The sequence below is a fragment of the Anabrus simplex genome, chromosome 3, assembly GCF_040414725.1.
Source record: "Anabrus simplex isolate iqAnaSimp1 chromosome 3, ASM4041472v1, whole genome shotgun sequence".
NCBI lineage: Eukaryota > Metazoa > Arthropoda > Insecta > Orthoptera > Tettigoniidae > Anabrus > Anabrus simplex.
The window spans coordinates 70,873,860-70,893,308 of record NC_090267.1 but is presented as its reverse complement, the minus strand read 5'-3'; the positions used below and the strand labels follow the sequence as shown (position 1 = coordinate 70,893,308).

Sequence of the window (19,449 nt, the reverse complement as noted above, 5' to 3'; positions counted from 1 at the left end):
CTTCGTATTCTTAGTCCTTACATTGCCCGGTAAGTGCAGACTTGGTAACGCAGCAGGACGCGCGAAAGACTCATAATCATACGGTCTTAGTTCGATCCTTACCTGCGGCAAAGGCATTTATCGTGAACATCCAATTTTTTACAAAGTTCTTTCTTATTCTTTATACTTGCACACTGCATCCCGAACAGCCTCGGTAGCGCAGCAGGCAGCACGTAACTCTCATAATCTTAAGGTTGTGAGATCGATCCTCACCCGGGCCATAGGCTTTCATCTTGTATGTCCAAGTATACACAAAGCAACTTCATATTCTATATAATTGCCTTCCCCCATTCTAGCAGCCTATGTAGGCAGCACGTAAGTCTCTTAGTCTTATGGTCGTGGGTTCGATCCTCCCCTGAGCCTTAGTCTTTCAACGTGAATGTCCATGTTTACACACAGCTCCTTCCTAGTCTTTATCCTTACTTTCCGCAGAATTAGCAGTCTCGGTAGCGCAGCAGGCAGCGCGTAAGTCTCATAATAATAAGTCGTGAGTTCGATTTTCACCCGGGGCATAGCCTTTTATCTTGTATATCCAAGTATACACAAAGCAACTTCATATTCTTTATCCTTGCCTTGCATCATCGAGCAGCCTCGGTAGCGCAGTAGGCAGCGCGTAAGTCCCATCATCTTAAGGTCGTGATTTCGATCCTCACCCGGGGCAAAGTCTTTAATCTTGTATGTCCAAGTATACACAAAGAACTCCATATTCCTTATCCTCGCCCTTCCACGTCGAACAGCCTGGGTAGGTCAGCAGGCAGCGGGTATGTCTCATAATCATACAGTCTGAGTTCGATCCTCACCTGCCGCACAGGCTTTCATAGTGAACATCCAAGTTAACTCAAAGCTCCTTCTTAGTCATTATACTTGCATTCTGCACAACGAACAGCCTCGCTAGCGCAGCAGGCAGCGCGTAAGTCTCATAATATTAAGGTCGTGAGTTCGAATATCACCCGGGGCATAGCCTTTTATCTTGTATGTCCAAGTATGCACAAAGCAACTTCATATTCTTTTTCTTCGCCTTGCGACATCGAGCAGCCTCGCTAGCACAGCAGGCAGCGCGTAAGTCTCATAATATTAAGGTCGTGAGTTCGAATATCACCCGGGGCATAGCCTTTTATCTTGTATGTCCAAGTATACACAAAGCAACTTCATATTCTTTATCCTTGCCTTGCAACATCGAGCAGCCTCGGTACCGCAGTAGGCAGCGCGTAAGTCTCATAATCTTAAGGTCGTGAGTTCGATCCTCACCCGGGGCATAGGCTTTTATCTTGTATGTCCAAGTATACACAAAGCAACTTCATATTCTATATAATAGCCTTCACCCGTCGAGCAGCCTCGGTAGCGCAGCAGACAGCGCGTAAGTCTTATAATCTTAAGGTCCTGAGTTCGATCCTCACCCGGGACGTAGGATTTTACCTTGTATGTCCAAGTATACACAAGGCAACTTCATATTCTTTATCCTTGCCCTTCAACAACGAGCAGCCTCGGTAGCGCAGCAGGCAGCGCGTAAATCTCATAATCCTAAGGTCGTGAGTTCGATCCTCACCTGGAGCATTGGCTTTAATCTTCTATGTCCACGTTTACACAAAGCACCTTCTTATTCTTTGTCCTTACATTGCCCGGTAAGTGTAGATTTGGTAACGCAGCAGGCAGCGCGTAAGTCTCATAATGTTCAGGTCGTAAGTTCGAGTCTCACCCGGGTCATAGGCTTTAATCTAGTATGTCCAAGTATACACAAAGCAACTTCATATTCTTTATCTTCGCCTGGCCCCGTCGAGCAACCTCGGTAGCGCAGCAGGCAGCGCGTAATTCTCATAATCTTAAGGTCGTGAGTTCGATCCTCACCCGGGACATAGGATTTTACCTTGTATGTCCAAGTATACACAATGCAACTTCATATTCTTTATATTGCCTTCCCCCATCGAGCAGCCTCGGTAGCGCAGCAGGCAGCGCGTCTCTAATCTCAAGTTCGTGAGTTCGATCCTCACCCGGGGCTTATTCTTACATCCTGTATGTCCAAATATACACAGAGTAACTTCATATTCTTTATCCTTGCCCTTCAGCACCGAGCAGCCTCGGTAGCTCAGTAGGCAGTGCGTAAGTCTTATAATCTTAAGGTCGTGAGTTCGATCCTCACCCGGGGCATAGGCTTTAATCTTGTATGTCCAAGTATACACAAAGCAACTCCATATTCCTTATCCTCGCCCTTCAACATCGAGCAGCCTCGGTAGCGCAGCAGGCAGCGCGTAAGTCTCATAATCATAAGCTATTAGTTCGATCCTCACCTGCAGCAAAGGCATTTTACCCAAAGCTCCTTGTTATTCTTTGTACTTGCAATCTCCACCCCGAGCAGCCTCGCTAGCGCAGCAGGCAGCGCGTAAGTCTCATAATATTAAGGTCGTGAGTTCGATCCTCACCCGGGGCAAGGGCTTTTATCCTATATGTCCAAGTATACACAAAGCAACTTCATATTCTATATAATTGCCTTCCCCACCGAGGAGCCTCGGTAGCGCAGCAGGCAGCGCGTAAGTCTCATAATCTTAAGGTCGTGAGTTCGATCCTCACCCGGGGCATAGGCTTTTATCTTGTATGTCCAAGTATACACAAAGCAACTTCATATTCTATATAATTGCCTTCCCCCACCGAGCAGCCTCGGTAGCGCAGCAGGCAGCGCGTAAGTCTCATAATCTTAAGGTCGTGAGTTCGATCCTCACCCGAGGCACAGGCTTTTATCTTGTATGTCCAAGTATACACAAAGCAACTTCATATTCTATATAATTGCCTTCCCCCATTCTAGCAGCCTATGTAGGCAGCACGTAAGTCTCTTAGTCTTATGGTCGTGGGTTCGATCCTCCCGTGAGGCTTAGTCTTTCAACATGAATGTCCATGTTTACACACAGCTCCTTCCTAGTCTTTATCCTTACATTCCGCAGAATTAACTGTCTCGGTAGCGCAGCAGGCAGCGCGTAAGTCTCATAATAATAAGTCGTGAGTTCGATTTTCACCCTGCTCATAGGCTTTAATCTTCTATGTCCACGTTTACACAAGACTCCTTCGTATTCTTTGTCCTTACATTGCCCGGTAAGTGCAGACTTGGTAACGCAGCAGGCAGCGCGTGAAGGACTCATAATCATACGGTCCTAGTTCGACCCTTACCTGCGGCAAATGCCTTTATCGTGAACATCCAATTTTTTACAAAGCTCTTTCTTATTCTTTATACTTGCACTCTGCATCCCGAACAGCCTCGGTAGCGCAGCAGGCAGCGCGGAAGTCTCATAATCTTAAGGTAGTGAGTTCGATCCTCACCCGGGACGTGGGCCTTTATCCTGTATGTCCAAGTATACACAAAGCAACTTCATATTCTTTTTTCTTCGCCTTGCCACATCGAGCAGCACCGGTAGCGCAGCAGGCAGCGCGTAAGTCTCATAATATTAAGGTCGTGAGTTCGAATATCACCCGGGGCATAGGCTTTTATCTTTTATGTCCAAATATAACAGAGCTATTTCATATTCTTTATCCTTGCCTTTCAACACCGAGCAGCGTCAGTAGCGCAGCAGGCAGCGCGTAAGTCTCATAATCATGAGCTCTTAGTTCGATCCTCACCAGCGGCAAAGGCATGTTACATGAACATCCAATTTTACGCAAAGCTCCTTGTTATTCTTTACACTTGCAATCTCCACCCCAAGCAGCCGCGGTAGCGCAGCACGCAGCGCGTAAGTCTCATAATATTAAGGTCGTGGTTTCGTATCCTCACCAGGGGCATGTTCTTTTACCTTGTATGCCTATTATACACAAAGCTCCTTCATATTCTTTATCCTTGGCCTCCCCATTCTAGCAGCCTATGTAGCACAGCAGGCTGCACGTAAGTCTCTTAGTCTTATGGTCGTGGGTTCGATCCTCCACTGAGGCTTAGTCTTTCAACATGAATGTCCACGTTTACACACAGCTCCTTCCTAGTCTTTATCATTACATTCCGCAGAATGAGCTGTCTCGGTAGCGCAGCAGGCAGCGCGTAAGTCTCATAATCATAAGCTCTTAGTTTGATCCTCACCTGCGGCAATGGCATTTTACGTGAACATCCAATTTTACGCAAAGCTCCTTCTTATTCTTTATACTTGCAATCTCCACCCCGAGCAGCCTCGGTAGCGCAGCAGGCAGCGCGTAAGTCTCATTATATTAAGGTCGTGAGTTCCAATATCACCCGGGGCATAGCCTTTAATCTTGTATGTCCAAGTATACACAAAGCAACTTCATATTCTTTATCTTTGCCTTGCAACATCGAGCAGCCTCGGTAGCGCAGTAAGCAGCGCGTAAGTCTCATAATCTTAAGGTCGTGAGTTCGATCCTCACCCGGGGCATAGGCTTTTATCTTGTATGTCCAAGTATACACAAAGCAACTTCATATTCTATATAATTGCCTTCCCTCACCGAGCAGCCTCGGTAGCGCAGCAGGCAGCGCGTAAGTCTCATAATCTTATGGTCATGGGTTCGATCCTCCCGTGAGGCTTAGTCTTTCAACATGAATGTCCATGTTCACACACAGCTCCTTCCTAGTCTTTATCCTTACATTCCGAAGAATTAGCAGTTTCGGTAGCGCAGCAGGCAGCGCGTAAGTCTCATAATAATAAGTTCGTGAGTTCGATTTTCACCCGGTTCATAGTCTTTGATCTTCTATGTCCACGTTTACACAAAACTCCTTCGTATACTTTGTCCTTACATTGCCCGGTAAGTGCAGACTTGGTAACGCAGCAGGTAGCGCGCGAAAGACTCATAATCATACGGTCCTAGTTCGACCCTTTCTTTCTTTCCTTCTTAATCTGTTTATTGTCCAGGGTTGGCTTTTCCCGCGGACTTAGCGAGGGATCCCACCTCTACCGCCTCAAGGGCAGTGTCCTGGAGCTTCAGACATCGGATCGGGGGATACAACTGGGGAGAATGATCAGTACCTCGCCCAGGCGGCCTCACCTGCTATACTGAACAGGGGCCTTGTCTAGGGATGGGAAGATTGGAAGGGACAGGCAAGGAAGAGGGAAGGAAGCGGCCGTGGCCTTAAGTTAGGTACCATCCCGGCATTCGCCTGGAGGAGAAGTGGGAAACCACGGAAAACCACTTCCAGGATGGCTGAGGTGGGAATCGAACCCACCTCTACTCAGTTGACCTCCCGAGGCTGAGTGGACCCCGTTTCAGCCCTCGTACCACTTTTCAAATTTCGTGGCAGAGCCGGGAATCGAACCCGGACCTCCGGGGGTGGCAGCTAACCACGCTAACCACTACACCACAGAGGCGGCCTAGTTCGACCCTTACCTGCGGCAAAGGCATTTATCGTGAACATCCAATTTTTTACAAAGCTCTTTCTTATTCTTTATATTTGCACTCTGCATCCTGAACAGCCTCGGCAGCACAGCAGGCAGCGCGTAAGTCTCATAATCTTACGGTCGTGAGTTCGATCCTCATCCGGGGCATGGGCCTTTATTCTTTATGTTTGCCTTCCCAAATCCAGCAGCCTCGGTAGCGAAGCAGGTAGCGCGTAAGTCTCATAATCTTAAGGTCGTGATTTCGATCCTCACCCGGGGCATAGGCTTTCATCCTGTATGTCCAAGTATACACAAAGCAACTTCATATTCCTTTAATCGCCTTGCCACTTCGAGCAGCCTGGGTAGCGCAGCAGGCAGCGCGTAAGTGTTATAATATTAAGGTCGTGAGTTCGAATATCACCCGAGGCATAGCCTTTTATCTTGTATGTCCAAGTATACACAAAGCAACTTCATATTCTTTATCCTTGCTTGCAACATCGAGCAGCGTCGGTAGCGCAGTAAGCAGCGCGTAGGTCTCATAATCTTAAGGTCGTGAGTTCGATCCTCACCCGGGGCATAGGCTTTTATCTTGTATGTCCAAGTATACACAAAGCAACTTCATATTCTTTAGCCTCGCCTTGCCACATCGAGCAGCCTAGGTAGCGCAGCAGGCAGCGCGTAAGTCTCATAATCTTAAGGTCGGGAGTTCGATCCTCACCCGGGGCAAAGGCTTTAATCTTGTATGTCCAAGTATACACAAAGAAACTCCATATTCCTTATCCTCGCCCTTCCACGTCGAACAGCCTGGGTAGTTCAGCAGGCAGCGCGTATGTCTCATAATCATACAGTCTGAGTTCGATCCTCACCTGCCGCAGAGGCTTTTATAGTGAACATCCAAGTTAACTCAAAGCTCCTTCTTAGTCATTATACTTGCATTCTGCACAACGAACAGCCTCGGTAGCGCAGCAGGCAGCGCGTAAGTCTCATAATCTTAAGGTCGTGAGTTCGACCCTCACCCGGGGCATAGCCTTTTATCTTGTATGTCCAAGTATACACAAAGCAACTTCATATTCTTTATCCTTGCTTGCAACATCGAGCAGCCTCGGTAGCGCAGTAAGCAGACCGTAGGTCTCATAATCTTAAGGTCGTCAGTTCGGTCCTGACTCGGGGCAAAAGATTTTATCTTGTATGTCCAATTATACACAGAGCAACTTCATATTCTTTATCCTTGCCCCTCAACAACGAGCAGCCTCGGTAGCGCAGCAGGCAGCGCGTCTCTAATCTTAAGGTCGTGAGTTCGATCCTCACCCGGGGCATAGTCTTACATCCTGTATGTCCAAGTATACACAGAGCAACTTCATATTCTTTATCCTTGCCCTTCAGCACCGAGCAGCCTCGGTAGCGCAGTAGACAGCGCGTAAGTCTCATAATCTTAAGGTGGTGAGTTCGATCCTCACCCGGGGCATAGGCTTTAATCTTGTATGTCCAAGTATACACAAAGCAGCTCCATATTCCTTATCCTCGCCGTTCACCGAGCAGCCTCGTTAGCGCAGCAGGCAGCGCGTAAGTCTCATAATCATAAGCTATTAGTTCGATCCTCACCTGCCGCAAAGGCATTTTACATGAACCACCAATTTTACGCAAAGCTCCTTGTTATTCTTTATACTTGCAATCTCCACCCCGAGCAGCCTCGGTAGTGCAGCACGCAGCGCGTAAGTCTCATATTATTAAGGTCGTGAGTTCGATCCTCACCCGGGGCATGGGCTTTTATCCTGTATGTCCAAGTATACACAAAGCAACTTCATATTCTTTATGCTTGCCTTCCCCCTTCGAGCAGCCTCGGTAGCGAAGCAGGCAGCACGTAAGTCTCATAATCTTAAGGTCGTGAGATCATTCCTCACCCGGAGCATAGGCTTTTATATTGTATGTCCAAGTATACCCAAAGCAACTTCATATTCTATATAATTGCCTTCCCCCGTTCTAGCAGCCTATGTAGGCAGCACGTAAGTCTCTTAGTCTTATGGTCGTGGGTTCGATCCTCCCCTGAGGCTTAGTATTTCAACATGAATTTCCATGTTTACACACAGCTCCTTCCTAGTCTTTATCCGCACATTCCGCAGAATTAGCAGTCTCGGTAGCGCAGCAGGCAGCGCGTAAGTCTCATAATAATAAGTCGTGAGTTCGATTTTCACCCGGCTCATAGGCTTTGATCTTCTATGTCCACGTTTACACAAGACTCCTTCGTATTCTTTGTCCTTACATTGCCCGGTAAGTGCAGACTTGGTAACGCAGCAGGCAGCGCGCGAAAGACTCATAATCATACGGTCTTAGTTCGATCCTTACCTGCGGCAAAGGCATTTATCGTGAACATCCAATTTTTTTACAAAGCTCTTTCTTATTCTTTATACTTGCACTCGGCATCCCGAACAGCCTCGGTAGCGCAGCAGGCTGCGCGTAAGTCTCATAATCTTAAGGTCGTGAGTTCGATCCTCACCCGGGGCAAAGGCTTTTATAGTAAACTTCCAAGTTAACTCAAAGCTCCTTCTTAGTCATTATACTTGCATTCTGCACAACGAACAGCCCCGGTAGCGCAGCAGGAAGCGAGTAAGTATCATATTCTTAAGGTCGTGAGTTCGATCTTCACCCGGGGCATAGGCTTTTATATTGCATGTCCAAGTATACACAAAGCAACTTCATATTCTATATAATTGCCTTCACCCATCGAGCAGCCTCGGTAGCGCAGCAGGCAGCGCGTAAGTCTCATAATCTTAAGGTCGTGAGTTCGGTCCTCACCTGGGGCATTGGCTTTAATATTCTATGTCCACGTTTACACAAAGCACCTTCTTATTCTTTGTCCTTACATTGCCCGGCAAGTGCAGATATGGTAACGCAGCAGGCAGCGCGTAAGTCTCATAATCCTAAGGTCGTGAGTTCGGTCCTCACCTGGGGCATTGGCTTTAATCTTCTATGTCCACGTTTACACAAAGCACCTTCTTATTCTTTGTCCTTACATTGCCCGGTAAGTGCAGATTTGGTAACGCAGCAGGCAGCGCGTGGGTCTCATAATATTCAGGTCGTGACTTCGAGTCTCACCCGGGGCATAGGCTTTAATCTGGTATGTCCAAGTATACACAAAGCAACTTCATACTCGTTTATCTTCGCCTGGCCTCATCGAGCAGCCTCGGTAGCGCAGCAGGCAGCGCGTAAGTCTCATAATCTTAAGGTCGTGAGTTCGATTCTCACCCGGGGCATAGGATTTTATCTTGTATGTCCAAGTATACACAAGGCAACTTCATATTCTTTATCCTTGCCTTCACCCATTGAGCAGCCTCAGTAGCGCAGCAGGCAGCGCGTCTCTAATCTTAAGGTCGTGAGTTCGATCCTCACCCGGGGCATAGTCTTACATCCTGTATGTCCAAGTATACACAGAGCAACTTCATATTCTTTATCCTTGCCCTTCAGCACCGAGCAGCCGCAGAGGCTTTTAAAGTGAACATCCAAGTTAACTCAAAGCTCCTTCTTAGTCATTATACTTGCATTTTGCACAACGAACAGCCTCGGTAGCGCAGCAGGCAGCGCGTAAGTCTCATAATCTTAAGGTCGTGAGTTCGATCCTCACCCGGGGCGTAGGCTTTTATCTTGTATGTCCAAGTATACACAAAGCAAATCCATATTCCTTATCCTCGCCGCTCCACGTCGGGTAGCCTGGGTAGCGCAGCCGGCAGCGCGTAATTCTCATAATCATACAGTCTGAGTTCGATCCTCACCTGCCGCGGATGCTTTTATAGTGAACATCCAAGTTAAATCAAAGCTCCTTCTTAGTCATTATACTTGCATTCTGCACAAAGAACAGCCTCGGTAGCGCAGCAGGCAGCGCGTAAGTCTCATAATCTTAAGGTCGTGAGTTCGATCCTCACCCGGGGCATAGGCTTTTATCTTGTATGTCCAAGTATACACAAAGCAACTTCATATTCTATATAATTGCCTTCCCCCACCGAGCAGCCTCGGTAGCGCAGCAGGCAGCGCGTAAGTCTCATAATCTTAAGGTCGTGAGTTCGATCCTCACCCGAGGCACAGGCTTTTATCTTGTATGTCCAAGTATACACAAAGCAACTTCATATTCTATATAATTGCCTTCCCCCATTCTAGCAGCCTATGTAGGCAGCACGTAAGTCTCTTAGTCTTATGGTCGTGGGTTCGATCCTCCCGTGAGGCTTAGTCTTTCAACATGAATGTCCATGTTTACACACAGCTCCTTCCTAGTCTTTATCCTTACATTCCGCAGAATTAGCAGACTCGGTAGCGCAGCAGGCAGCGCGTAAGTCTCATAATCCTAAGGTCGTGAGTTCGGTCCTCACCTGGGGCATAGGCTTTAATCTTCTATGTCCACGTTTACACAAGACTCCTTCGTATTCTTTGTCCTTACATTGCCCGGTAAGTGCAGACTTGGTAACGCAGCAGGCAGCGCGTGAAGGACTCATAATCATACGGTCCTAGTTCGACCCTTACCTGCGGCAAATGCCTTTATCGTGAACATCCAATTTTTTACAAAGCTCTTTCTTATTCTTTATACTTGCACTCTGCATCCCGAACAGCCTCGGTAGCGCAGCAGGCAGCGCGGAAGTCTCATAATCTTAAGGTCGTGAGTTCGATCCTCACCCGGGACGTGGGCCTTTATCCTGTATGTCCAAGTATACACAAAGCAACTTCATATTCTTTTTTCTTCGCCTTGCCACATCGAGCAGCACCGGTAGCGCAGCAGGCAGCGCGTAAGTCTCATAATATTAAGGTCGTGAGTTCGAATATCACCCGGGGCATAGGCTTTTATCTTTTATGTCCAAATATAACAGAGCTATTTCATATTCTTTATCCTTGCCTTTCAACACCGAGCAGCGTCAGTAGCGCAGCAGGCAGCGCGTAAGTCTCATAATCATGAGCTCTTAGTTCGATCCTCACCAGCGGTAAAGGCATGTTACATGAACATCCAATTTTACGCAAAGCTCCTTGTTATTCTTTACACTTGCAATCTCCACCCCAAGCAGCCGCGGTAGCGCAGCACGCAGCGCGTAAGTCTCATAATATTAAGGTCGTGGTTTCGTATCCTCACCAGGGGCATGTTCTTTTATCTTGTATGCCTATTATACACAAAGCTCCTTCATATTCTTTATCCTTGGCCTCCCCATTCTAGCAGCCTATGTAGCACAGCAGGCAGCACGTACGTCTCTTAGTCTTATGGTCGTGGGTTCGATCCTCCACTGAGGCTTAGTCTTTCAACATGAATGTCCACGTTTACACACAGCTCCTTCCTAGTCTTTATCATTACATTCCGCAGAATGAGCTGTCTCGGTAGCGCAGCAGGCAGCGCGTAAGTCTCATAATCATAAGCTCTTAGTTTGATCCTCACCTGCGGCAATGGCATTTTACGTGAACATCCAATTTTACGCAAAGCTCCTTCTTATTCTTTATACTTGCAATCTCCACCCCGAGCAGCCTCGGTAGCGCAGCAGGCAGCGCGTAAGTCTCATTATATTAAGGTCGTGAGTTCCAATATCACCCGGGGCATAGCCTTTAATCTCGTATGTCCAAGTATACACAAAGCAACTTCATATTCTTTATCTTTGCCTTGCAACATCGAGCAGCCTCGGTAGCGCAGTAAGCAGCGCGTAAGTCTCATAATCGTAAGGTCGTGAGTTCGATCCTCACCCGGGGCATAGGCTTTTATCTTGTATGTCCAAGTATACACAAAGCAACTTCATATTCTATATAATTGCGTTCCCTCACCGAGCAGCCTGGGTAGCGCAGCAGGCAGCGCGTAAGTCTCATAATCTTATGGTCGTGGGTTCGATCCTCCCGTGAGGCTTAGTCTTTCAACATGAATGTCCATGTTCACACACAGCTTCTTCCTAGTCTTTATCCTTACATTCCGAAGAATTAGCAGTTTCGGTAGCGCAGCAGGCAGCGCGTAAGTCTCATAATAATAAGTTCGTGAGTTCGATTTTCACCCGGTTCATAGTCTTTGAACTTCTATGTCCACGTTTACACAAAACTCCTTCGTATACTTTGTCCTTACATTGCCCGGTAAGTGCAGACTTGGTAACGCAGCAGGTAGCGCGCGAAAGACTCATAATCATACGGTCCTAGTTCGACCCTTTCTTTCTTTCCTTCTTAATCTGTTTATTGTCCAGGGTTGGCTTTTCCCGCGGACTTAGCGAGGGATCCCACCTCTACCGCCTCAAGGGCAGTGTCCTGGAGCTTCAGACATCTGATCGGGGGATACAACTGGGGAGAATGATCAGTACCTCGCCCAGGCGGCCTCACCTGCTATACTGAACAGCGGCCTTGTCTAGGGATGGGAAGATTGGAAGGGCAGGCAAGGAAGAGGGAAGGAAGCGGCCGTGGCCTTAAGTTAGGTACCATCCCGGCATTCGCCTGGAGGAGAAGTGGGAAACCACGGAAAACCACTTCCAGGATGGCTGAGGTGGGAATCGAACCCACCTCTACTCAGTTGACCTCCCGAGGCTGAGTGGACCCCGTTTCAGCCCTCGTACCACTTTTCAAATTTCGTGGCAGAGCCGGGAATCGAACCCGGACCTCCGGGGGTGGCAGCTAATCACGCTAACCACTACACCACAGAGGCGGCCTAGTTCGACCCTTACCTGCGGCAAAGGCATTTATCGTGAACATCCAATTTTTTACAAAGCTCTTTCTTATTCTTTATATTTGCACTATGCATCCCGAACAGCCTCGGTAGCGCAGCAGGCAGCGCGTAAGTCTCATAATCTTACGGTCGTGAGTTCGATCCTCATCCGGGGCATGGGCCTTTATTCTTTATGTTTGCCTTCCCAAATCCAGCAGCCTCGGTAGCGAAGCAGGTAGCGCGTAAGTCTCATAATCTTAAGGTCGTGATTTCGATCCTCACCCGGGGCATAGGCTTTTATCCTGTATGTCCAAGTATACACAAAGCAACTTCATATTCCTTTAATCGCCTTGCCACTTCGAGCAGCCTGGGTAGCGCAGCAGGCAGCGCGTAAGTGTTATAATATTAAGGTCGTGAGTTCGAATATCACCCGAGGCATAGCCTTTTATCTTGTATGTCCAAGTATACACAAAGCAACTTCATATTCTTTATCCTTGCTTGCAACATCGAGCAGCGTCGGTAGCGCAGTAAGCAGCGCGTAGGTCTCATAATCTTAAGGTCGTGAGTTCGATCCTCACCCGGGGCATAGGCTTTTATCTTGTATGTCCAAGTATACACAAAGCAACTTCATATTCTTTATCCTCGCCTTGCCACATCGAGCAGCCTCGGTAGCGCAGTAGACAGCGCGTAAGTCTCATAATCTTAAGGTGGTGAGTTCGATCCTCACCCGGGGCATAGGCTTTAATCTTGTATGTCCAAGTATACACAAAGCAGCTCCATATTCCTTATCCTCGCCGTTCACCGAGCAGCCTCGTTAGCGCAGCAGGCAGCGCGTAAGTCTCATAATCATAAGCTATTAGTTCGATCCTCACCTGCCGCAAAGGCATTTTACATGAACCACCAATTTTACGCAAAGCTCCTTGTTATTCTTTATACTTGCAATCTCCACCCCGAGCAGCCTCGGTAGTGCAGCACGCAGCGCGTAAGTCTCATATTATTAAGGTCGTGAGTTCGATCTTCACCCGGGGCATGGGCTTTTATCCTGTATGTCCAAGTATACACAAAGCAACTTCATATTCTTTATGCTTGCCTTCCCCCTTCGAGCAGCCTCGGTAGCGAAGCAGGCAGCGCGTCTCTAATCTTAAGGTCGTGAGTTCGATCCTCACCCGGGGCATAGGCTTGCATCCTGTATGTCCAAGTATACACAAAGCAACTCCATATTCCTTATCCTCGCCCGTCCACGTCGGGTAGCCTGGGTAGCGCAGCAGGCAGCGCGTAATTCTCATAATCATACAGCCTGAGTTGACTTCGATCCTCACCTGCCGCGGAGGCTTTTATAGTGTACATCCCAGTTAACTCAAAGCTCCTTCTTAGTCATTATACTTGCATTTTGCACAACGAACAGCCTCGGTAGCGCAGCAGGCAGCGCGTAAGTCTCATAATCTTAAGGTCGTGAGTTCGATCCTCATCCGGGGCATAGGCTTTTTATCTTGTATGTCCAAGTATACACAAAGCAACTTCATATTCTATATAATTGCCTCCCCCCACCTAGCAGCCTCGGTAGCGCAGCAGGCAGCGCGTAAGTCTCATAATCTTAAGGTCGTGAGTTCGATCCTCACCCGGGGCATAGGCTTTTATCGTGTATGTCCAAGTATACACAAAGCAACTTCATATTATTTAATCGCCTTGCCACGTCGAGCAGCCTCGGTAGCGCAGCAGGCAGCGCGTAAGTCTCATAATATTAAGGTCGTGAGTTCGATCCTCAACCGGGGCAAAGGCTTTAATCTTGTATGTCCAAGTATACACAAAGCAACTCCATATTCCTTATCCTCGCCCTTCAACACCAAGCTCCCTCGGTAGCGCAGTAGGCAGCGCGTAAGTCTCATTATCTTAAGGTCTTGAGTTCGATCCTCAACCGGGGCAAAGACTTTAATCTTGTACGCCCAAGTATACACAAAGCAACTCCATATTCCTTATCCTCGCCCTTCAACACCGAGCAGCCTCGGTAGCGCAGCAGGCAGCGCGTAAGTCTCATAATCATAAGCTATTAGTTCGATCCTCACCTGCAGCAAAGGCATTTTACATGAACATCCAATTTTACGCAAAGCTCCTTGTTATTCTTTATACTTGCAATCTCCACCCCGAGCAGCCTCGGTAGCGTAGCACGCAGCGCGTAAGTCTCATAATATTAAGGTCGTGAATTCGATCCTCACCCGGGGCAAGGGTTTTTATTCTGTATGTCCAAGTATACACAAAGCAACTTCATATTCTTTATGCTTCCCTTCCCCCATCGAGCAGCCTCGGTAGCGAAGCAGGCAGCACGTAAGTCTCATAATCTTAAGGTCGTGAGATCGATCCTCACCCGGGGCATAGGCTTTCATCTTGTATGTCGAAGTATACACAAAGCAACTTCATATTCTATATAATTGCCTTCCCCCATTCTAACAGCCTATGTATTCAGCACGTAAGTCTCTTAGTCTTATGGTCGTGGGTTCGATCCTCCCCTGAGCCTTAGTCTTTCAACGTGAATGTCCATGTTTACACACAGCTCCTTCCTAGTCTTTATCCTTACATTCCGCAGAATTAGCAGTCTCGGTAGCGCAGCAGGCAGCGCGAACGTCTCATAATCTTAAGGTCGTGAGTTCGATCCTCACACGGGGCATGGGCTTTTATCTTGTATGTCCAAGTATACACAAAGCAACTTCATATTCTGTATAATGGCCTTCCCCCATTCTAGCAGCCTTTGTAGGCAGCAAGTAAGTCTCTTAGTCTTATGGTCGTGAGTTCGATCCTCAACCGGGGCATGGGCCTTTATCCTGTATGTCCAAGTATACACAAAGCAACTTCATATTCTGTATAATGGCCTTCCCCCATTCTAGCAGCCTATGTAGGCAGCACGTAAGTCTTATGGTCGTGGGTTCGAACCTCACCCGGGGCATGGGCCTTTATTCTTTATGCTTGCCTTCCCCCATCGAGCAGCCTCAGTAGCGAAGCAGGCAGCGCGTAAGTCTCATAATCTTAAGGTCGTGATTTCGATCCTCACCGGGGCATAGGCTTTTATCCTGTATGTCCAAGTATACACAAAGCAACTTCATATTCTTTTAATCGCCTTGCCACGTCGAGCAGCCTCGGTAGCGCAGCAGGCAGCGCGTAAGTCTCATAATATTAAGGTCGTGAGTTCGAATGTCACCCGGTGCATAGCCTTTTATCTTGTATGTCCAAGTATACAAAAAGCAACTTCATATTCTTTATCCTTGCCTTGCAACATCGAGCAGCCTCGGTAGCGCAGTAGGCAGCACGTAAGTCTCATAATCTTATGGTCGTGAGTTCGATCCTCACCCGGGGCATGGGCCTTTATCCTGTATGTCCAAGTATACACAAAGCAACTTCATATTCTTTTAATCGCCTTGCCACGTCGAGCAGCCTCGGTAGCGCAGCAGGCAGCGCGTAAGTCTCATAATATTAAGGTCGTGAGTTCGATCCCCACCCGGGGCAAAGGCTTTAATCTTCTATGTCCAAGTATACACAAAGAAACTCCATATTCCTTATCCTCGCCCTTCCACGTCGAACAGCCTGGGTAGTTCAGCAGGCAGCGCGTATGTCTCATAATCATACAGTCTGAGTTCGGTCCTCACCTGCCGCAGAGGCTTTTATTGTGAACATCCAAGTTAACTCAAAGCTCCTTCTTAGTCATTATACTTGCTATCCGCACAACGAACAGCCTCGGTAGCGCAGCAGGCAGCGCGTAAGTCTCATAATCTTGAGGTCGTGAGTTCGATCCTCACCCGCGGCATAGGCTTTTATCTTGTATGTCCAAGTATACACAAAGCAACTTCATATTCTATATAATTGCCTTCCCCCATTGAGCAGCCTCGGTAGCGCATCAGGCAGCGCGGAAGTCTCATAATCTTAAGGTCGTGAGTTCGATCCTCACCCGGGGCATAGGCTTTTATCTTGTATGTCCAAGTATAAACAAAGCAACTTCATATTCTACATAATTGCCGTCACCCATCGAGCAGCCTCGTTAGCGCAGCAGGCAGCGCGTAAGTCTCATAATCTTAAGGTCGTGAGTTCGATCCTCACCCGGGGCATAGGCTTTTATCTTGTATGTCCAAGTATACACAAAGAAACTTCATATTCTATATAGTAGCCTTCACCCATCGAGCAGCCTCGGTAGTGCAGCAGGCAGCGCGTAAGTCTCATAATATTATGGTCGTGATTTCGATCCTCACCAGGGATATATTCTTTTATCTTGTAAGTCTATTATTCACAAAGCTGCTTTATATTCTTTATCCTTGGCCTCCCCATTCTAGCAGCCTATGTAGCACAGCAGGCAGCACGTAAGTCTCCTAGTCTTATGGTCGTAGGTTCGATCCTCCCCTGAGGTTTAGTCTTTCAACATGAATGTCCCAGTTTACACAAAGCTCCTTCCTAGTTTTTATCCTTACAATCCGCAGAATGAGCAGTCTCGGTAGCGCAGCAGGCAGTGCGTGTCTCATAATCTTAAGGTCGTGAGTTCGATTTTCACCCGGGTCATAGGCTTTATTCTTCTATGTCCACGTTTACACAAAACTCCTTCATATTCTTTGTCCTTACATTGCCCGGTAAGTGCAGACTTGGTAACGCAGAAGTCAGCGCGCGAAAGACTCATAATCATACGGTCTTAGTTCGAACTTCACCTGCCGCAGAGGCTTTTATAGTGAACATCCAAGTTAACTCAAAGCTCCGTCTTAGTCATTATACTTGCATTCTGCTCAACGAACAGCCTCGGTAGCGCAGCAGGCAGCGCGTAAGCCTCATAATCTTAAGGTCGTGAGTTCGATCCTCACCCGGGGCATGGGCTTTTATCCTGAATGTCGAAGTATACACAAAGCAACTTCATATTCTTTATCCTCGCCTTGCCACATCGAGCAGCCTCCGTAGCGCAGTAGGCAGCGCGTAGGTCTCATAATCTTAAGGTCGTCAGTTCGGCCCTCACTCGGGGCAAAGGATTTTATCTTGTATGTCCAATTATACACAGAGCAACTTCATATTCTTTATCCTTGCCCTTAAACAACGAGCAGCCTCGGTAGCGCAGCAGGCAGCGCGTAAGTCTCATAATCCTAAGGTCGTGAGTTCGATCCTCACCTGGGGCATTGGCTTTAATCTTCTATGTCCACGTTTACACAAAGCACCTTCTTATTCTCTGTCCTTACATTGCCGGGTAAGTGCAGATTTGGTAACGCAGAAGGCAGCGCGTAAGTCTCATAATCTTCAGTCGTGACTTCGAGTCTCACCCGGGGCATAGGCTTTAATCCAGTATGTCCAAGTATACACAAAGCAACTTCATATTCTTTATCTTTGCCTTGCAACATCGAGCAGCCTCGGTAGCGCAGTAAGCAGCGCGTAAGTCTCATAATCGTAAGGTCGTGAGTTCGATCCTCACCCGGGGCATAGGCTTTTATCTTGTATGTCCAAGTATACACAAAGCAACTTCATATTCTATATAATTGCGTTCCCTCACCGAGCAGCCTGGGTAGCGCAGCAGGCAGCGCGTAAGTCTCATAATCTTATGGTCGTGGGTTCGATCCTCCCGTGAGGCTTAGTCTTTCAACATGAATGTCCATGTTCACACACAGCTTCTTCCTAGTCTTTATCCTTACATTCCGAAGAATTAGCAGTTTCGGTAGCGCAGCAGGCAGCGCGTAAGTCTCATAATAATAAGTTCGTGAGTTCGATTTTCACCCGGTTCATAGTCTTTGAACTTCTATGTCCACGTTTACACAAAACTCCTTCGTATACTTTGTCCTTACATTGCCCGGTAAGTGCAGACTTGGTAACGCAGCAGGTAGCGCGCGAAAGACTCATAATCATACGGTCCTAGTTCGACCCTTTCTTTCTTTCCTTCTTAATCTGTTTATTGTCCAGGGTTGGCTTTTCCCGCGGACTTAGCGAGGGATCCCACCTCTACCGCCTCAAGGGCAGTGTCCTGGAGCTTCAGACATCTGATCGGGGGATACAACTGGGGAGAATGATCAGTACCTCGCCCAGGCGGCCTCACCTGCTATACTGAACAGCGGCCTTGTCTAGGGATGGGAAGATTGGAAGGGCAGGCAAGGAAGAGGGAAGGAAGCGGCCGTGGCCTTAAGTTAGGTACCATCCCGGCATTCGCCTGGAGGAGAAGTGGGAAACCACGGAAAACCACTTCCAGGATGGCTGAGGTGGGAATCGAACCCACCTCTACTCAGTTGACCTCCCGAGGCTGAGTGGACCCCGTTTCAGCCCTCGTACCACTTTTCAAATTTCGTGGCAGAGCCGGGAATCGAACCCGGACCTCCGGGGGTGGCAGCTAATCACGCTAACCACTACACCACAGAGGCGGCCTAGTTCGACCCTTACCTGCGGCAAAGGCATTTATCGTGAACATCCAATTTTTTACAAAGCTCTTTCTTATTCTTTATATTTGCACTATGCATCCCGAACAGCCTCGGTAGCGCAGCAGGCAGCGCGTAAGTCTCATAATCTTACGGTCGTGAGTTCGATCCTCATCCGGGGCATGGGCCTTTATTCTTTATGTTTGCCTTCCCAAATCCAGCAGCCTCGGTAGCGAAGCAGGTAGCGCGTAAGTCTCATAATCTTAAGGTCGTGATTTCGATCCTCACCCGGGGCATAGGCTTTTATCCTGTATGTCCAAGTATACACAAAGCAACTTCATATTCCTTTAATCGCCTTGCCACTTCGAGCAGCCTGGGTAGCGCAGCAGGCAGCGCGTAAGTGTTATAATATTAAGGTCGTGAGTTCGAATATCACCCGAGGCATAGCCTTTTATCTTGTATGTCCAAGTATACACAAAGCAACTTCATATTCTTTATCCTTGCTTGCAACATCGAGCAGCGTCGGTAGCGCAGTAAGCAGCGCGTAGGTCTCATAATCTTAAGGTCGTGAGTTCGATCCTCACCCGGGGCATAGGCTTTTATCTTGTATGTCCAAGTATACACAAAGCAACTTCATATTCTTTATCCTCGCCTTGCCACATCGAGCAGCCTCGGTAGCGCAGTAGACAGCGCGTAAGTCTCATAATCTTAAGGTGGTGAGTTCGATCCTCACCCGGGGCATAGGCTTTAATCTTGTATGTCCAAGTATACACAAAGCAGCTCCATATTCCTTATCCTCGCCGTTCACCGAGCAGCCTCGTTAGCGCAGCAGGCAGCGCGTAAGTCTCATAATCATAAGCTATTAGTTCGATCCTCACCTGCCGCAAAGGCATTTTACATGAACCACCAATTTTACGCAAAGCTCCTTGTTATTCTTTATACTTGCAATCTCCACCCCGAGCAGCCTCGGTAGTGCAGCACGCAGCGCGTAAGTCTCATATTATTAAGGTCGTGAGTTCGATCTTCACCCGGGGCATGGGCTTTTATCCTGTATGTCCAAGTATACACAAAGCAACTTCATATTCTTTATGCTTGCCTTCCCCCTTCGAGCAGCCTCGGTAGCGAA

General features: G+C 47.8%; 21 non-coding genes across 21 annotated transcripts; all 21 read left to right on the top strand.

Moving 5' to 3' along the window:
• The first annotated feature begins 1,222 nt into the window (after window positions 1-1,222).
• TRNAM-CAU (transfer RNA methionine (anticodon CAU)) lies at window positions 1,223-1,295 on the top strand. The gene has a single exon. It is a non-coding gene; the product is annotated as a tRNA-Met (tRNA).
• A 76-nt stretch (window positions 1,296-1,371) lies between these two features.
• On the top strand, window positions 1,372-1,444 carry TRNAI-UAU (transfer RNA isoleucine (anticodon UAU)). Its single transcript has one exon. It is a non-coding gene; the product is annotated as a tRNA-Ile (tRNA).
• A 667-nt stretch (window positions 1,445-2,111) lies between these two features.
• TRNAI-UAU (transfer RNA isoleucine (anticodon UAU)) lies at window positions 2,112-2,184 on the top strand. The gene has a single exon. It is a non-coding gene; the product is annotated as a tRNA-Ile (tRNA).
• Window positions 2,185-2,539: 355 nt separating this feature from the next.
• On the top strand, window positions 2,540-2,612 carry TRNAM-CAU (transfer RNA methionine (anticodon CAU)). Its single transcript has one exon. It is a non-coding gene; the product is annotated as a tRNA-Met (tRNA).
• A 76-nt stretch (window positions 2,613-2,688) lies between these two features.
• Window positions 2,689-2,761, top strand: TRNAM-CAU (transfer RNA methionine (anticodon CAU)). Its single transcript has one exon. It is a non-coding gene; the product is annotated as a tRNA-Met (tRNA).
• Window positions 2,762-4,324: 1,563 nt separating this feature from the next.
• TRNAM-CAU (transfer RNA methionine (anticodon CAU)) lies at window positions 4,325-4,397 on the top strand. Its single transcript has one exon. It is a non-coding gene; the product is annotated as a tRNA-Met (tRNA).
• A 1,887-nt stretch (window positions 4,398-6,284) lies between these two features.
• TRNAM-CAU (transfer RNA methionine (anticodon CAU)) lies at window positions 6,285-6,357 on the top strand. Its single transcript has one exon. It is a non-coding gene; the product is annotated as a tRNA-Met (tRNA).
• Window positions 6,358-6,725: 368 nt separating this feature from the next.
• On the top strand, window positions 6,726-6,798 carry TRNAM-CAU (transfer RNA methionine (anticodon CAU)). Its single transcript has one exon. It is a non-coding gene; the product is annotated as a tRNA-Met (tRNA).
• Window positions 6,799-7,762: 964 nt separating this feature from the next.
• TRNAM-CAU (transfer RNA methionine (anticodon CAU)) lies at window positions 7,763-7,835 on the top strand. The gene has a single exon. It is a non-coding gene; the product is annotated as a tRNA-Met (tRNA).
• A 676-nt stretch (window positions 7,836-8,511) lies between these two features.
• On the top strand, window positions 8,512-8,584 carry TRNAM-CAU (transfer RNA methionine (anticodon CAU)). The gene has a single exon. It is a non-coding gene; the product is annotated as a tRNA-Met (tRNA).
• Window positions 8,585-8,887: 303 nt separating this feature from the next.
• Window positions 8,888-8,960, top strand: TRNAM-CAU (transfer RNA methionine (anticodon CAU)). The gene has a single exon. It is a non-coding gene; the product is annotated as a tRNA-Met (tRNA).
• A 225-nt stretch (window positions 8,961-9,185) lies between these two features.
• On the top strand, window positions 9,186-9,258 carry TRNAM-CAU (transfer RNA methionine (anticodon CAU)). Its single transcript has one exon. It is a non-coding gene; the product is annotated as a tRNA-Met (tRNA).
• Window positions 9,259-9,334: 76 nt separating this feature from the next.
• Window positions 9,335-9,407, top strand: TRNAM-CAU (transfer RNA methionine (anticodon CAU)). Its single transcript has one exon. It is a non-coding gene; the product is annotated as a tRNA-Met (tRNA).
• A 2,667-nt stretch (window positions 9,408-12,074) lies between these two features.
• On the top strand, window positions 12,075-12,147 carry TRNAM-CAU (transfer RNA methionine (anticodon CAU)). Its single transcript has one exon. It is a non-coding gene; the product is annotated as a tRNA-Met (tRNA).
• Window positions 12,148-12,632: 485 nt separating this feature from the next.
• On the top strand, window positions 12,633-12,705 carry TRNAM-CAU (transfer RNA methionine (anticodon CAU)). The gene has a single exon. It is a non-coding gene; the product is annotated as a tRNA-Met (tRNA).
• A 669-nt stretch (window positions 12,706-13,374) lies between these two features.
• TRNAM-CAU (transfer RNA methionine (anticodon CAU)) lies at window positions 13,375-13,447 on the top strand. The gene has a single exon. It is a non-coding gene; the product is annotated as a tRNA-Met (tRNA).
• A 77-nt stretch (window positions 13,448-13,524) lies between these two features.
• Window positions 13,525-13,597, top strand: TRNAM-CAU (transfer RNA methionine (anticodon CAU)). The gene has a single exon. It is a non-coding gene; the product is annotated as a tRNA-Met (tRNA).
• Window positions 13,598-15,244: 1,647 nt separating this feature from the next.
• On the top strand, window positions 15,245-15,317 carry TRNAM-CAU (transfer RNA methionine (anticodon CAU)). Its single transcript has one exon. It is a non-coding gene; the product is annotated as a tRNA-Met (tRNA).
• Window positions 15,318-16,734: 1,417 nt separating this feature from the next.
• TRNAM-CAU (transfer RNA methionine (anticodon CAU)) lies at window positions 16,735-16,807 on the top strand. The gene has a single exon. It is a non-coding gene; the product is annotated as a tRNA-Met (tRNA).
• A 1,626-nt stretch (window positions 16,808-18,433) lies between these two features.
• TRNAM-CAU (transfer RNA methionine (anticodon CAU)) lies at window positions 18,434-18,506 on the top strand. Its single transcript has one exon. It is a non-coding gene; the product is annotated as a tRNA-Met (tRNA).
• Window positions 18,507-18,991: 485 nt separating this feature from the next.
• TRNAM-CAU (transfer RNA methionine (anticodon CAU)) lies at window positions 18,992-19,064 on the top strand. Its single transcript has one exon. It is a non-coding gene; the product is annotated as a tRNA-Met (tRNA).
• The last annotated feature ends 385 nt before the right edge of the window (window positions 19,065-19,449 follow it).